Consider the following 9,750-nt stretch of genomic DNA (forward strand, 5'->3'; position numbering starts at 1 on the left):
GGAGTTTATGCGATAACGTATATGTCGAGGACGATTAGCAACCCAAACAAAGTCTTCTTTTGAGTTGCCCATTCTATAAGGTAAGATAAGAAACCTGGGGATTTTGTTCTGTTTGAATGGTTTTACATAACTTCATTATTTTGGGGATTTTGACAGGGAAACCAACAACATTGCAAGTTTTTTCTTTGGGTCGATGAGCATCTTGCTAGAATTGGAAGCAATGATTGCATCTTTGATAAAATATCTCTGGTTGAGAAAGAGGCAGAAGTTGTTGAAGAGGAAGAGGGATTTCATCATAGGATGGCTATTCTGGAGGAGAAGGTTACTATGCTAGAGAAGAAAAAAAACCCATTAGCTTGTTGTGTTGTTATAGTTGTATGTGCTGTTGTGGCTGCTTTTTATGTATGTAGTGACTAAGAAATGAATTTTAGAAAGTAGAGTAGGAAAATGTGTTGATCCAGATTTTTGTTGTGTATTGAAACATGCTGTTTAGGCAATTTATGTATCCTATTATCTATCTAAATGCAATTAAAGTTAACCTATCAGTAGGTTGTTGAAATTATGCTGTCAGTATCTAAAGAAGCATTCAATGATTAAGGAAAGTAGGCATAAAAGTTGTATACAGACACACATAACATATATTGAAAGTTATAACATCTATGCGACAGTCACATTTTCTAAAAGCTGCCCAAAAAGAAACAAATCTGTTCAAGTGTATAGCATTATGAAGCTTAAGATCACAAAAGTAAGCCTAACAAGTCTGCAACAGTTTATAAAATCCTAAGAGCTTCTCCAAAAAAAAAAAAAACTAATTCTTCCAAAAAAACATTGTTGTCACATTCAAGTTTCCTAAATGCTATTACAAGGCATAGTGGGATGCCCAAGATGTCATATTTCTTCATGTCTTTGAATTGATGGATGGTGGATAGGAATGAATTTGAACAGTCTTGTTGTTACTGTGCTTGCTGCTGCCAATGTCTCCTTGAAAGCTGCTGTACTCGGTCCTGGCCTGACTTGAGATGGTTGTGGGCCATGTGTAGCACCTTATGGTTGGGGCTGTAGAGCTGCAGGCTGACTTGGAGGTGGGAGTGAATTGGGACAAAGTGGGGCAGGTGGCCTGAATATCTTCCGTTTGGGCCTGATCTTTGAAATTTTTGGTTGAACTGTTTGGTGAGCTGTGGATGAAACTTGAAATGGAGGCTGAAATGGTGTACTTCTAGTTACACGACCTGGCTGCAGTTGGTCTGCCACGGGAGCTGCTGTTACAGGGGTTAGTGTTGCTGCCACAGCACTTGGAACCTGGTTGTGATACATAAGAGAATATTCATGAGCATTAGGATAAATAACAGCCATCAAGAGTCAACATTTTACAATAATGTATAAAACTTACATCTGGAGCCTAACTAGATGCAGCCTGGCTAAAAATGAAGTTATGTAAAACCATGTTGTTAAGATTTTGTTCGGGAGTTTGAAAGTCTAACTTCCATGTTGTTAAGATCTATTGCCTCTTTGGGTTCCATAAAGTATGTTGCTCCAGAACTGCTAACATTCATAACTATACCATTTGGAAGCAAGTATCTATGGGAAGCTCTAATACCAACACACATTCTAGATCGACGCTGAATAATTAATGGTCTGTCAATATCCCAGCGTGAAATATTCGAGAAGATACTTCCCTTAACAAAGAATCCAAATTTTCTAGAAGTGGAGAACAATTGGAAACAATGTTGCAATATTTCGAGAAGTGGAGAGTACCTAATTGGAAACAATTGCATGGATAAAGTTATTTGAGTGCTACACTATGCATACCATGAGAATCCACTACCATATGATCTATGCTCCAAACTTTGTCAAAGAAAAATACAATAGCTAGCCAAATGCATAAAAGAAGCTGCTTATGAACTGAATCCGACTAAGAAAATGCCTTGAACATTAGGGAAAGCTAGGTTTTATAACTTCATACCAATAGAATTAGAAAATAAAATGAAAGTAATAAAAACCACATAGGTTACTACTCCAAGTAATGGTTGACACCAAAAGCATATATCTAAATCTTTTGTCCTGATAATTGGACAATCTATTCAGTCGAACAAGTATTAGGATTTAAGATTATTATGAAAGTAATAACACAATAATGAAGTTATGTAAAACCATTCAAACAGAACAAAATCTCCAGGTTTCTTATCTTACCTTATAGAATGGACAACTCAAGAAGACTCTGTTTGGGTTGCTAATCGTCCTCGACATATACGTTATCGCATAAACTCCACAGAAGCATCTCGGGGCGACATCGTCCTTCAGGTCTCCGTCGTGCACAACACAAGGGTCTGAGCTTGAAGCAGAATTTTCTTCTCTTACTCCCCTGCGGCTTCTTCTCGAGGTTGCTGATGCTACATTGGCAGCCATGGTTGATGCAGGTTGAGCTCCTCACCACTGGCCTCTATGAAAGAAACGCAATCAATTTAAGGATTAGGGATGAAGGCAAAACGACGTAGTTTAGGGCTCAGGGACTTAATTGTCCAATTTTTGAATGCACCTTTTCACTCAGCAGTCCAGGTGTCAACCAGTGGTACCACGTCATTCTCAGGGGAGCCACATCAGACTTCTCCGACGAGTCTGGCGAAGGCAATTCGACGGAGGGACTCATCCGTCCAAAATTTATGAAGGTCGGGGATTTAAAAGTATTTTCAAATGCTCAAGGACGAAAATGTCCGCGGGGCAAAAGGTCAGGGACCTATTTGTCCTTTTCTCTTAAATTTAAATGAATTAGTAAATAAATTATTAAATCAATTCAAATTGATTATTCTATATTTTTAAGTTATTTAGTATTGAGTAAACTACCATTTATATCCACGAAAATTGAAAACGCTGACACATCTATCAATAAAAAAAAATTACCATTTGTACCCATAAAACATGAGTTTCATATAACAAAACTATCCAAACACTAAAAAATCACATAAAAATCCCAAATTACCTTTATCATCATATGCATCATCTTTTCCCCTCCACCACCACCACTACCACTAACCCCATCCTCTCTTTCTCATTCCATTTTCGGAGCTTGTCGCCACCGCCAGAGTCTGTCAACTCTGTCAACTCCTTCCTCTCTCTCTTTCTCTCTCTTCCCTTCTGTGTTTTGCTTCGCTCTCTTCTACTTCTTCAAATGGTTGTGTGATGTAGGTTCACTGGTCTCTGGGTTTGCAGATTGGGAAAGAGCGGGTGAAACCGCGAACTGGACAGGGGTTGGATCGGAGTTCTGTGTCAGCGAGAGATGGAGGGCTAACTGGAACGGGTTGAGACAGCGGTAGCGATCAGGCAGCGATGGCGACTCTAGGGTTGTGAAAGGCGGCAAAAATAGAAGGTGACGGTGGTCCTAGGCTCGCAGAGGTGAGGCGAGGGGAAGAAGAAGAAAGAGAGAGGAAAATGGTGGAGGAGGAAAGAATGGGGAAAGGACGCGGTGGCAGCGAGTGGAGGTTGGGTAGGACTTGATGGCGCCAGCGACTGTTGAGTACCGCGACGGTGGTTACACAGAGGAGCAAAGAAAGGAACAGGGGTGAGAAGGGGCAAGAGAGAGGAAGAAGATAGGAAATCGGGTGAGGGGGCGACAACTTGGTGGTCGCCGGTGGTGGTGCGGTGGTCTGAGATAATTTGCTTTTTCTATTGTTATTGTTGTTATTGCTTTATGTGAAGAAGATGATAATGGAGGTATAGTGGTGGTGGTGGTGGTTATGGTAGTGATGAAGGAAATGAGGTGGTGGTGCCTTTGAACTCAAAGTTTGACTCAGGCGAGGAGGAGACAGGGAAGGAGAGAAGGAGGGGTGGATGATGCGGATGATGATAAGGGTAATTTGGGGATTTTATGTGATTTTTTAGTGTTTGAATAATTTTATTATATGGAACTCATGTTTTATGGGTACAAATGGTAATTTTCTATTTTATGGGTAGATGTGTCAGCGTTTTCAACTTTCGTGGATAGAAATGGTAGTTTACTCTTTAGTATTTTCTTTATTTTTTTATAAGTATATGGGCTAACTGTTCACGCTACCCAATTAATATCCTAGGAAAACAAATACCAGTAACATTTGTCAAAATACAAAAAAAAATAATTTAGTTATTTTAAAGTGAAAAAATTAGTAAAATAATAAATTAAAAGATTAATTACTATTAAATTTATAATTTTTATTATATGTAAATTTTATTATTTTAATTTAATAATGATTAATTTTTTTACTCACTTTATCAGTTCAATTTAGAAAAAAAAATCTTGATAAAAAAAAAAAATACAAAAAGATAACAAGAGAAAACTATGGCAACCATAATTATCATATAAGGCTAATCTATCAGTACAAGCATTAACTTCTTTGAATTCATGATAGAAGTCCAAATGATAAATTTGTTGAAACAGTTTCTAATCATCGAGACCAAGAGTTGGAGCAATGATGCATTCTCAACTCTTGGTGTGTGAGACAAGGTACAGAGGTCAGTTCAAGTTGTAACAAATTTTGTCTAATAATTTATGGTGAACCGAAACTAATCTTGGTGTAAGACCTTGTAATCACAAATATTATTTAATATGTTTAGAATAGTTGTGGATTTTTAAGTGCGTAAGTTTGGCTTTATGTTGGAGTATTTTTACAAGTGGCCTTGATTTATATGGGGTGAAGTGACCAAAATATTTTGCATATGATAGAACGGAAAAAAAAAACTTTTCACATAAGATCATATGGTATGAACAGTGTAAAGAAAGGAGAGTCATTCTCCCAAGTCTCTCACACATTCTCACTTTTGAGTCTATCACCCATTTTCAACAGCACATCAAAGAAAAGAGATCTAAACCCTAGCAACCACTCAACCCCATGCCCCAACTTCTTCATCACTAAGCTATTCTCTATCAGCTAGAGGGTGTCATTGTCGTCGGCCTAGCCTTAACCGAACCTCCCACTTCTCCTGTCTTTCGTTTTCTCCCACCTCTCACGTCGCTCCCATCGTCCGCTTTTTCACTAGTGCTCTTCGTTTCTCCATTAGAATCTTCTTCTCAACATAGTGATAGTTTGTTCTCTCCTCGAAATCTCTCTTTCTCTCTCTCTCTCTGATGTCACAATCTCTCACCACAAACGTCTCTGCTTGCGCTCAGTCGTCTTGCCGTCGTTGTCACCTTCTCTCTCTCTCTCTCTCTCTCTCTCTCTCTCTCTCTCTCTCTCTCTCTCTCTCTCTCTCTCAAGTTCTCTCTCTTTTTGAGCTCACTCTCTCTCATCATTCATAGCCTTTTGTTGCTTCTTAGTTAATGTTAATTTTGTTTTGACTCCTGAGTTAATGTTAATTTTCTGATTTAATGTTAATTGTTGATTTTGCTCTAAATTATTATAAATTTCTAAATTAATTAGTGTTGATTATTGTAAATTTTTCTAAGTTTAATGTGTTTTTTGAGTTAACAGGAGTTTAAATCCTTCCTTAAAATTATTCTTAGGGCTAGCTTAGAATTATACACATCATGATTTATGGGAAGTGATGCTTCACCAAGTCTTCGTTTATATTATATATCTCTTTACATTTATTTATTTTGTTTCAAAATTTGAAATTTGACATTGGATTTAAGTTTATGTGAAGTTATAGGAATCGAATTTTCAAACACAATGAAGATCGGAATGACTTTTTAATGTTTGTTTTCCAAACATAAAAGGATTATACGCATCATCATTCATGGGATAGTTTAGTGTGTTTACTATTTTAAAAGTTAATTAGTGTGTTTGTCATTATGTTTGAACTTGTTTGTGAACTTTTAATTTTAAATTTTAGACAAATTATTAGATGAAATTGTAAAATTTTGAATTTTATTAGTCTAAAAACCATTGCATTTAAATATTTGAAATTATATATTGCATTTTTTATAATTTTATTTTATATTTAACTCAACCGGTTCAACTACTGTTCGATCCCAATTAAACCATTGAACTAGCCACTTGAAAGGTTCACTGACCAGTTCGATTCTCGCAACCTTGGTGGTAGGTGTGAGTGGAGGGGCATTTGGGTTCATCGTTAGAGGCTTTAGCTATCATCAACCAAAGTGGTGTGATATCGACGGATGTAAATGCTACTCCTAGACTTGATTCTCTATGTTTGGGGATTGCGAAGGACACCAATTATGAGGTAATTGTTCAATCTATATTGTTGTGTAAGCTTTTGTTCCCTTTCTATTGTAGTGTTGTCAAATATGTTGGAGCCTCCCGGTAGTTGACGCCATTAGAAAAAAGTTAGTAAAGAATAGGTAAAGGGCGAAGTAGTGGTACTAATTGTGGGGTGGTTGGGGCTTGCTCTGCTAAGGGGGTGGGGGAAAGTTAGGTTTTAGGATTTAGAATTATTTTGTGTGAAAGTGAAATAAGTAGAGTTGAGTAGCTTTGAATTGTGCATGAAAAGCATTAGAGTTGCGTGTTTTTTATTCCAAGGATACATAACAACAGGAAGGGCTAAAACTTTAAGTTATATGAATTGTGGTAATTTAATATAATTGTATGCTATATTAGAACTGCAGTTTAGTGTTGAGTTTGGTTGGGAAAATTGTATTATGTTGTTATTTTATTTGTGTGTTTGTAGATATCCATATGGATGATAGTCGTGGCGAAGCAGTTGGAGAAGGTGGGGGCGATGCAGGTGGAACATATGGCAATTCAAAAGTAAAATTTACTAACGATGATAATAGTTTTGAGGATGTTAATGAGGCTGAAATGATTCAATATGGAGAAGTTGCCAGTTTAAGTGTGGCTGATTTATTAAAGCAGGTTTGGGATAGTGTTAATGATGCCTATAAATTTTACTGCAGATATGGAAGATGTCATGGATTTGGAGGTGCGAAAAGGTAATTTTGACAAAGATTACAATGGAGCGTACTCTTTGTTTGGGTTCTTGAAGAAGGATATGTACAACTGTATTGACAATGTGAGGTGGGCAAAAATAGCAGATGGTAATGCGAATACAACCCTAGTATATCTTGAAGGAAAGGCTGGTTCTGACCCCGATGTTAGTTGCTAGATGTAGCATGATTACCGACAAAAGGCTGGAAAATTTGATATGAGCTGACAAATCAGGTCAATCAGACTACCAATACTTTAGCAATGTGTTAGCCTTTGACTTTACTTATAGAAAAAACAAGTACAATAGGCTCGTTATTTTTTCAAGTGCAAATAACCACAACTAGACGATAATTTTCGGGTTTGGCTTGTTGATCGATGAAAGTGTTTCATCGTATCGTTAGATGTTAGAGAATCTTTTAGAGATGATGTGCCAGAAGAAGCCATTGGTAATTGTTACTAATGGAGATAAAGTGGTGATTAAGCTGTCAAGAAAGTATTACTTGAAGTGTCACATCGATTGTGTGTGTGGTATGTGGAGAAGAATGTGACCTATAATGTGAAGGATGAAAATTTGAACACCTTGTTCAAGAGATGGCTGTACTCAGACATGGAGATTGAGAAATTTGAGGCAGATTGAGAGGAGGCGATTGAGGAGTTTGGGTTGAAGCATAGTTTGTTGGCCAACCAAATGCATGAGAAGAGAAAAATGTGGGCAGAGTACCTGTACAATAAATTTTGTGCTGGATTTCGAACGACATCACATTATGAGGGAATTAATGCATTCGTCAACAAGTTTTACAAGTCAACCCACAGTATACCTAAGATGATCTAGAACTTAGAACTAGTTGTGCGGGAATATAAAAATAAGGAAATGATCTTCCAGTTCAACTCGATATAAATGGTGCCTGTGATGACCACTTGTCTTAGATCAATTGAGTCAGCTGCAGCAAAGGTGTGTACGAGGGAGGTATTTTCGGATGTGAAGAAAGAGATAGAAAGAGCTGGAACAATTAATCTTGTGATGAAAAGGAAGTGTCTCAATACAATGGTGTATATTTTAGAGGAATACAAGAAGTCAGACACGCACATAATGGCATCTTTTGGTAGCGATTCGAGGAAACTCGAATGCCCGTGTAACTTTTGGCATAAAAATAGTTATCATTGTAGGCATATATTCTTCATGATGATAGTTGAGCATCTTGCAGAGATTTCAGATTGCTTAGTTCTAAAGTAATAGAGATTGGATGCAAAGTTTCCTGACAAATATGTTGAGAATTGGGATAAGTCAAGCAAGAGGGGTTATTTACTACGTCATGATGTCCTATATTTTACATCATAATGGCTATTTTTCTTGGGGCTCATAACTTAGCGATGTTCCGCAAGGCAATGGATGGAATACTTAGCCTGTGTGGAATGCTTGAAGTAGATTGTAAGGGTTGCACATTAGAAAATGGGATAAAGAGTGTAAAAACTGTTGTTAAGGACCCATAGGTGGCTAAATCAAAGGGAGCATCTAAGATACCAAAGCATATGCATGGGAAGGGTAGGGATTGCACCTATTATAAACGCACTGAACACACAAAAAGGAAATGTTCCGAAAGAAGGGTCAGAAAGAACCCTCAAGCTTAGAACAAATGTGTGGATCCTTCGTAAATAGAGGTAGATGGGGTTGTAACACAGGTTGAGTTGAATGTTAGTGAATTTATTATTCAGAAATATAATTACACAATGTTCACTAACTTATTTACTTGATCATATTTCAATTCAATTATGGGTGACATATCTGTCATTGTGATTTTTTTGTGCAACTATTGTTAAGTTTTGATATATAGACCTGAGAAGGCATATGCGTCACAAAAACATGTAAGAGGCAACGGACAATAGACGTTGTCAACCTTCAAACTGTGACCTCAACCAAAGATGACCTACATTTAAGTGAGAAGAAAGCGGAGACATCTCCCAAAACGGATTGCGAGCAAGAGGTGAGTTGAATCAATTGTCATGTATTGCTGTTAAATTTGAATTGTGTTTTGCATATTGCTGCATCTAAGTTGTGTTTGATTGATTGAGTTTGAATTGTGTTTCCTATATTGCTGCATCTAAGTTGACGCTGATTCTTGTTGCTACTCATGCAATTTATGGAGTTGCTATGTCAAGTTTAGTAAGGTTCCAACATAAATGGCGCAGAATTCGGATATATTGGATAGTCAATCAAACACAATGACCTTGTTGTGCATGATGGTGTACGTGCTTGATCTTTATGTGCGTTTAAGATAGCATTCTGCCCGAAAACATTAATTTTACTTTTTTTTTTCTTTGTTGCTCTAGCTGCATGGTCTTTTTTGTCAATACACTTGCTTAAGAGTTAAATATTGGGTTAATTGTGATTGGTTAAATATGAAAAATAGGAACATTATGTTGCCTAGATCATGTCTTCCATGCTAAGCTTATATTGTGAAAATCTTTGGCAACTGTTATTTTTTCCTCATGAAGAATTTACGTGAAGGATTATACTATAGTTAATAACCATAAAATGAATTTCATTTCATGATTGAAGATAAAATTCGGCTAGCAAAAGAGAAACTTAAATTAAACGAGGCATTTGTGTCTTATATTTGGGTTTAGAACCAAAATACATACTCGTTGGAAAGCGTTGGTAGTAGCAGCTTCTCTTTATTATACATATTTAACCGCCCTAAACCCATTAAGGCATCTCCAAAATATATTGTTGCACCTAATAATGCATTAGACTACTATGCCGCTACATTAGACAACAAACATTACACCCATAAATCAGAAATATAGATATATTCAAAACACAATCCATACAACAACAGAGAGAAATAAGCAAAAGAGTGTGTGCTCCCCGACTATAATGCAATTTTTAGGATCAAAAAGT

Source organism: Arachis stenosperma, chromosome 7 (genome assembly GCF_014773155.1).
Source record: "Arachis stenosperma cultivar V10309 chromosome 7, arast.V10309.gnm1.PFL2, whole genome shotgun sequence".
NCBI classification, from domain to species: Eukaryota; Viridiplantae; Streptophyta; class Magnoliopsida; order Fabales; family Fabaceae; genus Arachis; species Arachis stenosperma.